The sequence below is a fragment of the Lasioglossum baleicum genome, chromosome 12, assembly GCF_051020765.1.
Source record: "Lasioglossum baleicum chromosome 12, iyLasBale1, whole genome shotgun sequence".
Taxonomy (NCBI): domain Eukaryota; kingdom Metazoa; phylum Arthropoda; class Insecta; order Hymenoptera; family Halictidae; genus Lasioglossum; species Lasioglossum baleicum.
The window spans coordinates 14,561,891-14,575,164 of record NC_134940.1 but is presented as its reverse complement, the minus strand read 5'-3'; the positions used below and the strand labels follow the sequence as shown (position 1 = coordinate 14,575,164).

General features: G+C 34.5%; 1 protein-coding gene across 5 annotated transcripts in view; it reads right to left on the bottom strand.

The window, feature by feature from the left end:
* The window catches only part of Cad87a (cadherin 87A), a 295,629-nt gene that overhangs the window by 23,575 nt on the left and 258,780 nt on the right, over positions 1-13,274 (bottom strand). The window lies entirely within an intron of this gene.

Sequence of the window (13,274 nt, the reverse complement as noted above, 5' to 3'; positions counted from 1 at the left end):
AAGTCAACTGGAAGGAACAGAAGCTAAACGAGCCTGTATTGAGACTCTTTTAATCATTTCAACGAGTCAAAAACACCATCGAAACATCCTCCAATTCGTCTAATGTCTAATAAACACAGATAGAGAAGTGGAAGATTTTTTGAAATTTTAAGAAGATTATACGATTTTTAAATGCGTTCGAAAACTTCCATGAGAATGCGTATAACCCACTATTTTTCTTTTAAACAGTTTTCTCAAATGGTCTTTGCAGCTGTCGATCAATTAATTGGGCAATTAGGACTCGGACACTGTGCCGCTTTATTACCAGATAAACTGGTGCGTTTCTAGTGACCGGACTCCCTTACTCAATAGTAATTGGCGCGTCATAGGCATGTACAAGGCAAGGCAATTGGCGGATCTACGAGAAGCACCCTCTTAGATCTATTCGTTTGCAGGCCTCTCTGATCGTGGATCTTCCTCCCACGCACATGTTACCGTATGTGAACGGGGAATGTATGCTTCAATTTGCTGTTTCATTACCGCTTGGACTGTTTTCATAATTAAAGTTTCGAATTACTTTCTGAGATAGACAGTTTGAGTCTTTGTAATTCTCTTAATTTTTCATTATTTGTTCTTCTTTGGATCTTTATGCAAAATAAAAATTGTCTAACTGCATTCTAACAAAGTGGAGCGAATTAGAAATTTATTTTCTTTCAAAATATGTTTAGTAGGTTGAAAACAATGTATCAATTTACACCTATTCATTCGTGCCATAAATGTATAAAATCCGCTGTCCACTCATGTAGATTCAACATCTGCCAGGATTTTTAATATTATTATTTCTAATATGATTTCTAATATTATTATCATAGCCGCCGTCCTAAATAATTGTAGTTAAGGTGTTCCCCTTGTATTGTTATAACTCTGGATTGAATAAATATTTTGAACTGAAAACAGTTCTATATTTTTCAAATATGGGTCGTCCAGCAATTATCGAAATATGTTTTTAATTTTCAAATACTCCTCGCAGAAGTTGAATCGCTTATTGTTATAATACATCAATATCGCGTTTTGGAGAGTAAAATAGATATCAAATTTCGGTGATATCGCGAAGTATGGACAAAAGGAAGGTATACTGATATTAATTAGCACACGTCGTGCATTGTTCGCTGTTGAAATCCACATCAATAGCCATCTCGTAATGTGAATTGATATTTAGATCAAGTTTCTGTTATGTTTGCATCTGGTTCTTTATGTTTGGAATTCGTTTAAATTTTCACCAATTATTTATTAAAAAGCTGTTACATTTTGAGAAAGATGTGAAATATTCAAATAAATCAAATTCTCTTTTCATTTATTGAAGGTCAATAAAACTTTTTAATTAACATAGGAAAATTGTATCATTTTGTTCTGATAACGAACGAAAATTGTTTCGAACAATTTTTCCTACAAAATGTATACTTGTTACATTTATCCTATCTGTGGCAAAGGAAAATTTTATACGAAATACTTTTCAAGAAATTTTCAAAAAATTGCAATACAACAAAATGTCTATTGATTTTCACGAAGGGGAAATATACTTTTAAGCAGCAACCCTGCGTCGTTGCCTGTCGAAAAATTGATGAATTTCGTTGGGTTTCGAATTTTGGCATTCTCAGGAACAATCGCCACGGCGTCTATTCATCAACCATAACGATGCTTCTATGTATTAAATAGCAGATATGATTGACAGTCTATCGGAAATTAATCGATTTATTGGCATTTTAGGATTCCAGTACACATTGCGCAGATGGTGGCTTCGTAAATCAAAATGACACTACTGTACATATATTGAAGACGATATAATAAATGGAAGGGATTAAAAAGTAATTAATTGAGAGTAAAACAGACAATTTAATCATTATGTATTTTGAAAATTCACGTCTTACAGTCGGTAATATAAATTCCTACACAAATCGAGGAGAAGGACTGTTATTTAAACGAAATGAAATGGAAAATCTCAATAAATGGTTCACACTGTTACATAAATCTTCGTAAAATAGAAATAACAAAACAATAAATTCATTTTATAACACTCCGTTATTAAAACAAAATTATCTTTTAATTTCTGCAAGTGGGGATGTTTGTTATCCAATAAAACTTACAGAAAGAACAGGAAACAAGAAACATACAAAAAAAGTACCGCACTACATCCTCGATTTATTGTCCATATAGCAATTTCGACATTATTCAAATCTACTTCTTCTTTACAAGCGTTTCAACCGCTAATGTTAATTAAAAATCCTTTTCTGCAATATGTCCATATGTCCCTACAGTTGACGAATCAAATACTACGAACCCGGAAAATTGGCTCTCCAAGGGCAGACATAACTGATGAGGTGAGACCTAATTCAACTCTGCACGGTAGGCAGACACGATTTAAGTTCGTTCACGGTATTCCACTTTAGGAACACTGACACTTAAGGCGTAATTAATGAAACGCGAATTCGAATTCATACATTCGTTACTAGCCCACGCTGGATTTCTCATTTTAATCCGATTCTATTTGCAATTTCTAAGAGTCTTGACAAAGAGACAAACACTCCTGTATCTGTTTTTCAACGTCATACAGTTGCCTCGGAAAAAAAGCTAATAACAACGGTGCATATTGTGGAAACGAATTTCATCCGTTCAGCTCTTCGCATATAAATAAAAGCTTTATTATTACGAATTTTTAAAGACTCTTATCATTAAAAAATACTAATAATAAGATGGGTCAAGAGATGATCTGTGCTTATCAAAACGCAGACTATTTGCGTAGGCGCTTTGTGTTTTCTATCACAAAATCTCTGTTTGAAGTGTACAGAATTTGTCACGCTACTAAAAGCTGTCAAAATCGTTGAATATAGAACAACGTCCATTTCCGTCAAGCAATAGTGATCGATATGTTAAAAATTGAACGAAATGAAATTTCGAAAAGAGACGAAGCTACGCTGGATCGTAAATGTAACATTGAAGTGTTCGTGTATCTTACCAAGTTTGCAAGATAAACAATATTATTGGAGATTTAATACATGAACAATTTACTGGCGTGTTATTCTTCTTACATCCGGTGACTAGATATCCTGATATCAGATTGACAACATACTTCAAATCCAAGGTCATCGGAGCTGAGTCCCCTTTTGTAAATATTTACCAAATTAATAATACATCTATTTATACAGGGTGAGTCACCTTGTTGTTTTTAAAGCCTAAGTATAAAGTCTACAAATAAGGGGCTTTGAAAATTAGTGAGTGATTAACGAGTAGACTGCGAATTTTTAATGGTTAATGCAAAATGATAATGTTCTGTGTCTGTTATATGGACTAGAAAGTTGATACGTGCAGGGGTAATTATAGTCACTGAATTCCTATCATTGTAGGTGTTTAAAAAAGGGTGCTTCCATTTTAAAAAATGAAGGTGACCTGATATGTCTAAAAAAAATCACATAGAAACAACAATATTTTTGGTATAATCTGAGCTCCACTGTGTGAACCATTCGACTTTGGCCTTCAGACGTTTGACGTATCTTTAAACACAACAATGATATTTGAGGTGGCAACGTTAGGCGACTCACCCTGCACACAGTAGCATCGATTATTTATTTGAATATTGTATTATTTAATCACGATGAGTTGAATGGACGTATTGGTTGGCTATTATTAATGGCACTATTATACCGGCATAGTTAACGCGTATTCAAACGAAAGTTAATTGCAAATAGGGGTGGTCACAAAATTGGTTTGCCAGGTACGTACAAATACAAGATTCGATCAGACAAACTATACACCCATGGAGAAATCTATCGGCATTTTTTATTGCGATTTAAAAGGGTTCCTTTTGCTATAAATCGCTCTCTTTCCGATAACGATAGTACAAAGTAAAAGACTGGAGATGACAGAAGATTATCCAATAAAAATGGATTAAGCAAATACGATCGGCGACGTGTCCCAAAGGCAATAAATGAAACGCACTTTCGAACTTCCATCAACGCTACCGAAAATCAATTTCAAAAGTCGTTATCAGTCCAATCGTAAACGGTTCTGACCAAAGGACGAAAAAAACTGTTCGACACTTTAGCATGGACACTACCACAGACAAAGTTACAATTCGTGAGACGACGATCGAGTTATCGATGATTGGTTATTTTCCAGCCGTAGCTGTAGTATACGTATAGTTCGTGTAGTCATGATGGTGTTGGGTTTACGTTGAAAAAGTCTCATTGAGAAATAAGAAGATAAAGGAATTGCAAACAATTTATGAGTAACCGTCTAATTTCCTCAGACAAGTGCGAAAACGCGCCTCACTTACGAATTTTTATCTCAGGATCTGTTTGTCCGATTGAGCTACATTTTTTTCTGTTTTATTCGGAAAGGATTGGGCTATTACGAAATAATTTTTTGCAACCTCGAAAATCAATTTTATAATGTCGAAAAATTTAGATTTAACCGCTGGTCTCGAGAAAATACCAGCAGACAGTATACGACTAAATAACCCTATTTACATCTCGAGGACAATATTAGTACCACCAAAATGGGCAAAAATTGAAAACTTTGAAGGCCTGTCATTTCTAAAAAAATTCGAAACCAGAAAAATGATGACTTAAACCCCCCCCCCCCTAATTTCACATGGACTACAACATATTTCATTTAGAACAAAATCGATGATGGTGCCTGCAAAAAGTGATCGATTTGCGACGAAGTGCATAAAGTTAATTTGACACTTTCTAAGTGAACTGTTAGGTTATAATAGCGAACATGTTAAAATTGTATGAAGAATATACATTCTCATCTGTCTCCTGCTTTTTACAATTGACTCAGAGAATTTGTATTTTGCAGGAAAATCGGCAGTTTAGTGATCCAGATCTAAAAGCGAGGTAACGTTCAAAAGGGCAGGTCGTTTGTGACCGGTGATCAACTGGCTGCCGAACCTGCAATAAAACCTCGCTAGGAATCCTGTAGCCTTTATCAGCAGTGTGAATCGCCTGGTATTGTTTACACAGCCAGGGGCTAGAGTCAAGCGAGCGTTAAATGATTTTTACCTACAAAGCTATCCGATATTGCGCCACTGGCGCTAAATAATGAGAACCCATCCTGCGTTCGAGGATCAGGGTGGATAGTGTTGAGCGACGACCTGGAATGTAATGAAAGAACGGTACGAAGCTGCATAAATTTTCATTCCGCCCGTGTTATAAATTTCAAATGCGAAGTAATTGATTTTACTGGTGGTATTGTGATGATAAAAAATTTACTTGAACGTAATGAGAGACTGAAAATAAAGATCCCCTTTTTACAGTGGTAATCTCGTTTAATAGTGAAAGTAACCTCGTTGCTTTCAACGAGGGCAAAAAGCAGAAGACATCCTTTCTTTTAGGTATTAATGTTTTTATGGAAGAGTAACTCCTCTGAAATTCATGTCTTATGAAGGCATCGATCTTTTTAAATGAGATACGTTCCTGTCACTGCGTAGTTTAAATTAATAACAGGACGAACCATTAGGTCATAAACACAACTGTTTAAAAACTGTAATATATCCAAATTTTTTAAAATGTAGATCTGGAAAATTTCTTTCTCGAGAATATTCTGTTCAGGGGAAACAATTCTCTACGTTTATATTTTCTAAGTTATAACTGGACTATTCAATAGATTCTTAAAATAATTTTAGTAATACATCAGTAATACATCTAATTTCTTTAAATATTTTTACTGTTTCGTAAAGTTTGAAATGTTAGAGACACAGCTACTGTCCGACATTAGGAGAACTCCTATGTAGGGTCAAAAAATGGATATTTCTAAATCTTTTCTTATGTTCACTAGATTCGACTATCTTTTGCATTTTTTTCATAATGTGTGAATACGTGTAATGCACAATTCTATTCTTCGAAACTGACTATTAATAAGTTACATAATTTTGGAAATATTGTATTCCAGATTAATAATTCAAAAATACATATACAGCATTTGAGAAGCTTGTTCCGCAACGTTCCGAATATTACAGAACAGCAGCTAATATTTGCATAAGCTCTAATCAGCGTCACTAATGATTATCGTTTATGCCACTGCAGTTGGAATCGTTTAAATGTTAGCATAATAAGGTCATGTAAATTATGCGGTAATTTGTTTGAATTTGTTATTAACAACGCCTAAATACAATTTTATAGTTTCCCCATTGTTAATTTCAGTAACAAAGAAAACGAACCGTGTGATAATCATTTCATAAATTATCGTAAATAATTCTATTCTTTGGTCAGGCGAATCTTTCGACTTATTCTTTCATGTAGAAATTCTCTCTAACACTGGGTTACCAAAATGGCGGTATTCACTTTCCTTGCCTCCCGTACATTGTTATTCGATGCGTTTAAATGGATTCATTTTGCGAAACAGTTTGTACTTTAATACATAACATTTCCGAATATATTTTCCCACTTTTCACATTTTTTGCTGTTTTACTCTCTTCACTTTGTCTATCGTTGTCTATGCAAACTCTGAATTAGGGATAGTGTGATAACGAAGCTTTTGTTCTCTTGACCACATTTTATAGAACACCCTATATTTGTGGCAGGGCACCGTTCGACGCGGTCTTTTGTATCTATTTACGATAAGCCTTTTCAAGCAGCGTGTCAAATAATTCTAAGGGTTCTGGAGGGTAGATAAGACCCCAGGGAATGTAGTTTAGTGTGCGGTTTATGGACCGTGAGATTTCTCATCAGGTTTTTCTTATCGGCTACCCGATGTGAATGGTGCCTTAGAAATATAGTCAAAGAGAATGTGACAGTGAATGTATTTCTTTACACGAGAAATTTGGTATGTCAATTGGCAAGAAGAATTGCGTACGACTCGTGCGACACAGCTCGGAGATTGGAACCACTAACTACAGCAGAACTATCTCTTTTTTTCTCAGCAATGAACACGAATGTCCAAGAAAATGTGTTTCTATTTGGACATTATAATCTTTTTAAGATGTTTAATGTGTTTAATGTGTACGATTAAAAAAGGTAATCATTGAAAAATCGACGATTGATTCAATCGATTAATGTAGTTAATCGTCAATCGTTGATCAAAAAAAGAAAACAACGAAAAAAAACATAAAAGCACGTAAACAGAGTTTTGATTCTATATTTAATTTCGAAATTTCAGCAGTTAATCATTAATCAATTATCCGATTGACGATTACAATTGAAATGAATGTAATCGTTAATCGCAATTAACGACTAAAGTAGAAATTTAACCGTTATTCCCAATTAACGATTAATAAGTATTTAACCGTTAACCGCGATTAATGACTAAACTAGCAGATTAATTGTTAATTGCGATTAACGATTGAAGTAGGAATTTATTCGTCAATCGTTGATTAAATTTTTGCCCAACTCTGTCTCAAGGTGACCTTCATATCTCGATAAAAAGGTAAACCGTAAAAGAACTAATCAACTTTCGCTTCAACTATTTTATCATATATCGAATAGTTGACAAGCAATTTAGGGCGGGACTTCTTAGCTGAATCGCTCTGTATGGCGAGGACTCTGAAATATAGAGAGAGGGGGGATATGCGGTTTTCGCGAACAGGAAATAAATCACGAATTCTCGGGCAGGGAATGACGTGGCAGAAGTCCATCTGGCCAGTGGACTCCGAAAAGGATGAGAACCGTGGTTCTCTGCTCCCGTGTAATTAATTATCGTTCCGGAGGATTTGGTCGAGGACGGAGTCGCTGGGAATAGACGGTTCGCTCGTCTCTCTGTTGCTCGATTCGATGCATTTCGTCCATAAATTTCATTGCGTTTATGCAGAACCGAGTTCCCAGAAATGAAAAAAGAGGTGAGCCGAGAAAGAATATGCATCGAGTTTTCCATTTCAGGCACGTACCGATCGTAGGTCTCCCGACTTTTAAACTAAGTCTGGACCGAATGTGAGTTTCGGAGGACAAGGATATTGGTAGAAGAGACGAAGATAACGGGCTAAGATCGAGCGCTTATGTGTTACGAGTCTGCGGATCTTTTTATGCAACAAAAAAAATGTCTACAGGAATCGTAACAAATTATAATGAAATAGAAATTTATTTTCTGTCTTAACACATTATCGACCGGTGATTATTGCATAAGTTCGAAAAATCTATGGTACAGGGCTTTGTAATGGAACTTTTTAATGGAAACTTCAATAGCAACAGCAATTTTCATTGTGAACTAACAAGTCATCCTCAATAACGTCATCTGATAGTTTTATTTAAGATTGTAATGAAAAAAAGAAAATTTCTATGCTTTCTTTTGGTACAGCACAATTATTTAAAATCCTATTAATAGGCTTTCGATAGGTAAAGTGATAATATGTTTAATTAGTTGAATACAATACAACGGTAGTTTTAAATTCCTCTAAGCTTTTTATTGTTTCAAATTACAACTACTAATTTTTGCCATAAATGCGTAAAAATCCGCAGCCTAGTTATGACGATCGATCGACGTTACGTAGAATAATTGTAGAGCGTGTTTCAGCTAATAACAAGAGTACAAAACCAGATAATCCTATTTCGAAACGACTCAAGATATGAAACGATGTGTACATAGAAACTGAATATCCAAGAGGACAAGTTTTCTGGTGTACTTTTAAATGTTTGGCGTATTATCAATTTAGAAGATGCAAAATGCATTTTTTAAATTTTCGTCACGAGCCAAAACAAAAAAGTCGTAAAAAACAACTTTTACAATCTTTTAAGTAATTCAGATTAAACGTTAATTTTTAAAAAATTTTCATTACATATCATCTAGTAAACTAATCCACCCAGCGTGCCAGGAAACCTAAAGTCATTTGAAGACTAGTGTCATCAATTATGAGACACATGCAAAATATTGTTTTTAATAATAATTTTTGCTTTTCCAACACATTTTTCAATATTCTCGTCGGATGAGATTTGACTATTGGCTTGTACTTACAGCATAACATTGTAGAACGAGGATCACTAATGCATAGGTTTTAAATGCGCATGGCATAAGAGCGGTTAGTTTCGTGAAAGACTTGGACAACTTGAGACTTCAATAGAGTTTTATTATGCAAAGGAAATTTCTCGTCCAACGTCCCGTTGTATAGTTTGTGGAAAGCTTGCTATTATACGACGCGCCCAATGGGAAAAGTTTCGTCGTTTCGAATATTCTTTTGAATACTATCATTTTTATAATGATTGTGTATCGAAACGAGCAATAAATCTTTATTTTGTTGGATCTGAGTCTATTGCATATACATAGAAATGCTTTCCTCTAAAAAATGTTTCCCTCTGAACTTTCATAATTTTACTTATGACACTTACTTACTAAAACAAAATTTCAAATGTTGTTACATTATCTTAATAAATTATGAATAATTTCATTAGACTATATTTCAAATATTGATTGAACAGATTTTCTTGTTCAGACTTTTACCTTTGCACGATATAATAAATATGAAATATTGAAAAAATCATCCTCTCAGTTTCTTAGTACTTATTTCTAGGATAATAGAGCGATAAAACTGGAATATGAAAACCTTTTTAGTTGTTTATTTCAGTAAAAGGCTTGCAGAAATGAATGCAAAATAGACAGAAATAAAGCAACAGAATTCAAATCCATTAGCTATGGTAATTATTCATTGTAATAAATTAATAATTAATAGTAATTTACAATTGCTATAGGAATTAGCAATTGAAGAAAAACGAAGTAGACAAAATAAACGAAAATATCACTAAGAATAAGATCTGTTTTTGAAACATGTAATAAATTAATAATTACTAGTAATTTACAATTGCTATAGCAATTAGCAATTGAAAAAAAAAACGAAATGGACAAAATAAATGAAAATATCACTAAGAATTCTGTTTTTGAAACTGAAACTGAATCCAAAAAATGCGTCATACGCTTCATGGAGAGCATATTTTATTAAATAAAAAGTAAAGTACAATATCTCTGTTGCTGCATTATATTTGTTCAGTTTGAACGGTACGAACTTGTATCGAAATTTCCTATGTTTATGTTATATAAGTACATATGGTAAAATATCCAATCAAAAAGAAGATAAGTTAATATTAATTATATACTGGATAAATCAAGAGACAAAATAATCAAATAAAAACTAATTTTGCGTGCAAAATTGAATGAAAACGTTAGAATAAAATGTCTGCTGTATTTCAAACTCCAGCAAATCAAATGAAAAATTGTATATGGTAGCTGTGTTTAGAACCATCATCATGTTCGCGTCTCTGATTTGCGGTGTTCATTTCTACTTAAGCAGGGAAATGAAAGATCAGCGGGAAACATCAGTGGAAGACAGATAATAACGTGTTACACTCGGTGTTTATCCTAAGTAGAACGAACACGCAATGGTCAGACACAGTAGTCGGATGGGTGACGGAAATTCTCCAACAACCGGTGCGTGACTACGATTGTGTCTTTTCTCAACTGTTTCACTCTTTCTCAATATAATTATAAAAAGTTAAATTCTTTTATAGAAAATTCTTTTAGAAAAAGGAACAGTTCTATTATCGAATTACGTCATGTTGTATTGAACGAGGAAAGCTAGTCAATTATTCTTTCGTATTTGTATTAGGACTTCATAACAAAATATTTCTGTAATATTTCTTTCACTAATACTTGTAAAACATAACGCCGTATCCGGGAAAAAAATTCGGGGCATGCTGGAAAATGGTTACATGCTCTGCAATAACGCACTATATTCTGAACGAAGATAAATCAATACTCTCCGATTATTATTGAAAAGCTATTTCGAAAAATCCGCCCAATAATCGATACGGTGCTTAACGAAACGCGCAGATAAATGGTAGCAATATGAAAACGCCGATACAGTGACGTTAGTAATTTATGGTACTTACGATCATGGAGTACTCATATGTGCGAATCGTAAGTCTCCCATTCAAGTAATACAAGTGATACAGCAATTTAAGTAATTTTTTGATAATCCCTTTAACACTAAACCTGCCACTGCCGGTCAATTAACCGGTCTTATTGTTAGATTTTTTTTAATTTTATAATGATTGAACAGATGACGTTGTTTACATGGAAATTGATTCGGTAAATTTCTTTATCTGTTATCTCTATTATGATATAAAATCTAAATAAATAGAGCCTTGTCATTTTTATCAGATGAAACGCGTTTTAATTGCTCACAGTGCTCGTTAGGTTCAGTGTTAAAACTGATATTGCTTGCTATGTAGGGTGTGTTCGGACAGCTGGTACAAAGGGGCATGGATTTACTAAAGAATAGAAATAAACAATTAACATTTTTTCGGTCGACACTTCGTTTTTGAGAAGAACGAGATCGAAAATCCGCCAGGTTCCAGTGCCCTAACATTCAGAGGAAGTGGAATTGGTTGGCCACGATCAGACGCGTCAGCGGGTTCCCAATCAACAGCACGCGTTGCCGTTGAATGTTCTAACTCGATTTTCTCGAAAACGAAGCGTCAAAAGAGGAAATGTCGTTTTGTCTTTTCTACCTATCTTTGCAAATAAAATCACTATATGTCAGCCTGTAAAACACAAAGCGTTCCAAACCCACAAAGTGGCACAAAGTTCTGTAGACAAATTTTCAGAAAGTGGGACCACATATAAAATCCTATTTTCATTGGTAATAGCATTTCTAGATCGAAAATAAATAAAAACCGTACTAAATTATGTTGAATTTCATACTCAAGAATTTTTCGAAAATTTGTACAAGCCGTAAAAGCATAATTGACAAATTCTATTCCCCTATCTCTTATAGTTCGCGAGTTATAATGGAAAATCGAGAAATAATGGAATTTTCGAGGGTCGATTTCTTCTTTTAATCAACGATTGACGATTGACTTCATCAATCGATTAAATCAATCGTCGATTAATCGATGATTTCTTTTTTTAATCGTACACATTAATCAATCAATCATGATTAAAATTTTAATCGATTAATACCCAACTGTGACCTACAGATGCACAGCATATTCCCAAAATTCCATAACTTTTAGAATTTACAGGTTGGGGATCCGTTCTTGTCCAGTATGCATTTGGCAAGTTTCCCGCGTGCATGTTAATAAAGATAACGTTTCCTTCCCTTCGTGCTAATCTGATTTTTTTGTATGGCGAAAGGTAGCGTGTGATCTACTGAATACGAACAGAATTGTTCCCCATTTTACACGGAGAGTGGCGGCTCCATTAGCCTCGCCACTTGTCATCAACATGACGACGCAGAATTCTTCCAGCGGGGGCATTAAACGGTGGGTCGGCTACGTAATTAAGTTCGGATACGCGGCTCTATCTGAGAATACTACTTTGAAGCGTGAAAAGCGATGCTGTCAAAGGGGCGTTAGATAAGCGCTTTAATGCAGCCAGCTATCACGCACATTTCTGAATGAACGGGAGTGGGAAGGGATCTTAACCTATTTGCTAGAATTAAATCAATGTCGCTTGATCGAGTTGCGCTAACGAACTGAAATCCTGACTTCTATTTTCCAAAATGTCCTCCCCAATATACATATACAATCTGTGTCTCGCGTTTCATACAGAATTCTATTACTCCGCTTAGTTTCTCTCAGTTTATTCACTACCATGGAATGGCAGTTTTGATGTTCAACAATTTGTTAAAACGTAATTTACCTAGAATGAACATGATGTTCGTTAACAATTTCAATCACAATCACCCCCTGCCCGGTTGTATTGCGATGTCCGCTCCACCCTGTATAATTTCAGACTAAATAATCCAGATGCTTATCTTGATACAGTGCAACCTCGGTATACGACCTTAATCCGTTCCTGATATTTGGACTTATACCGAATAGGACGTACACCAAACCAACCTTTCCCATAAGAAGTAATATAAGAATGATTAAAAAAAAAACTCCTATTGATACTTTTTTTTAATGGTTATTTTACGTCGCACTTAACTGCCAGGGTTTTTTCGCGACGGGACCTACAGTTTTTATCAGGTGGGTTCCGAACCACCTTGGGCACTACAATTTAAATGGCACATGGAATATCCTATTGTGATATTATACCTATATTAATGGGGTTGCAAAATAATTTAAACACTGTTCAAACGCATAAATAAAAAGTGAGATTTTATTACAGTTTTTAAATTTGAACTCTGCTTAATGCTAATAGACAGAAAGAAACACTCGATCGACTGATCATTTCCTTTAATCTCTCTAATTCCATTACTGATCCTTACTTGTATGATCAGTAGACTGCGGATTTTTATGCAAAATAAAAATTGTCTGTATCGTTTGCAAGAGACTGGAGTCAGATGGATGTTTAATTCTTATTTTGATGATCTT